Source organism: Suricata suricatta, unplaced genomic scaffold (assembly GCF_006229205.1).
Source record: "Suricata suricatta isolate VVHF042 unplaced genomic scaffold, meerkat_22Aug2017_6uvM2_HiC HiC_scaffold_1466, whole genome shotgun sequence".
Classification (NCBI taxonomy): Eukaryota; Metazoa; Chordata; class Mammalia; order Carnivora; family Herpestidae; genus Suricata; species Suricata suricatta.
In genome coordinates this window covers 1-1,923 of record NW_021858953.1, presented here as the reverse complement: position 1 = coordinate 1,923, position 1,923 = coordinate 1, and the positions used below count along the sequence as shown (strand labels likewise).

The window sequence follows — 1,923 nt, the reverse complement described above, 5'->3', positions numbered from 1 at the left end:
CCTCCTTTCATGGGTCCAAAATTTGAAGATTGATTGTTATAATTGCCAAAATCATTACAGCTTCCACCACCTCTAAAGCTGCTTCCTAGAGCATCATTACCAAATCCGTTATAGCCATCCCCACTGCCACCATATCCACCACCACGTCGACTGCTACCATACCCACTGAGGTTTCCTCCACAACCAAAGTTGTCATTTCCACCAAAACCACCTCCACAACCACCACTGAAGTTTCCAGAACCACTTCGACCTCTTTGGCTGGAGAAAGCACTAGCCATCTCTTGTTTAGGTAGAGCCTTCCTTACTTCACAGTTGTGGCCGTTCACAGTATGGTATTTTTGAATGACAGTCTTGTCTACAGAATCATGGTTGTCAAATGTTACAAAAGCAAAGCCTCCCTTTTTGCCACTGCCTCAGTCAGTCATGATTTCAGTCACTTCAAATTTTCCATACTGTTCAAAATAATCTCTTAGATGATGTTCTTCAGTGTCTTCTTAATGCCACCGATAAAAATATTTTTCACAGTTAGGTGGGCACCAACTCTTTGAGAATCTTCTCTTGAGACAACCCTTTTTGGTCCTACAATTCTTCCATCCACCGTGTGTGGCATTGCATTCATGGCTGCATCCATCTCCTCCACAGTGGCATAGGTGACAAACCCAAAACCTCTGGAGTGCTTGGCGTTAGGATCTCTCATTACACGCACTCCGTAAGCAATCCCCATTGCTCAAAATGGCTTCTCAGACTCTCATCAGTTGTTTCAAAGCTCAAACCTCCAATGAAAACCTTCTGCAGCTGTTTAGGCTCTTTGGGAGACTCTGGCTTAGACATGATGGTGGTGGGAGGGGAGACTTTAACGATGCTTACTTGTCGGCATCCTCTGGCAGAAAGGACAAACCAAACATTTTTAGGAGGAGAAACTAGCACTTCAACCCCATTGCAATCTAGTCCTTTTTACTTCTGTAGCTTTTTATTTTTACAAGATCCCACTCACACTGTGCTCTAACTACATTAAACCACACTGGCAGAACCCAGGAGCTTAAGTCAATTTTCTTTTAGTTTTATTCCTAGAGTGATGAGAAACATGAGTGAGGAGGTAGGATAAATGGTGCTGGTAAAGGAAACTAGTAGGAGATTTTGGGAGAGATGGCTGGGAAGAGTGCTTCTATCCTTGTTTAAAGCACTCCTGAGTGCACTCTTTAGCTGGATTTGGGACTGGCCTCCAAATCACCACACGCTGACTCCACGTGGCTCCCCACATCCTCCTTCTGACACAGGACCTTTTCCATACCCAGGATCCCAGGAATCATTTTTACTTCTAAATTCACACTGTGCTGCCACAAAGTCCCAAAGTCCCATTTAAGCCCTCATTCTGCCAACTCACCTGGACAGGAATCCGTTAGTCATCCATTTCCCACCTAGAGCTTTCCTCCAGGATTCCAGCTAAGCCACCTCCATCCTCTTCCACCCTTCCCTCACTGTGGCCTCAGCAAGATAGGAACCCCAGAAGCCACACCTCCCTAGGGTTCTGCCTCCCCAGAGCCGCACCTCCTCAGGGACCCAGCTCTCTGACACTCTGTAAGCTCCATTCCAAGTCCTGACTCTGCTTGGCCAAGTTCTTTACCTGAGTTTACCCTGGGTTTGGCTGGCTCTCTCCACTCAGGTCTCTCTCCTCCGAGGTAGGAAAAGACCATGGGTAAGTGATTTCTCCTGTTTCTAGTTGGCAAAGCCAGAGAGGAGGAAGGCTGGGCATGAAGTGCAGCTGGCTGACCAAGCCCTGTAGGGTCTGAGCAGGAGGTATTTCATGGCACCATAACTAGACTGTGGATTCGGGGTGGACACCAGAGGCCTTGCAAGTTTGGGAATGCCAGGTAGGTTTTCAGGGGTCACAGCAATTTGGTCCTTCAGACCAGAGAAATTCTC

General features: G+C 47.1%; 1 pseudogene; it reads right to left on the bottom strand.

Annotated features, from left to right (window-relative positions):
• Window positions 1-8: 8 nt before the first annotated feature.
• On the bottom strand, window positions 9-831 carry LOC115284673 (annotated as a pseudogene).
• Between the last annotated feature and the right edge of the window lie 1,092 nt (window positions 832-1,923).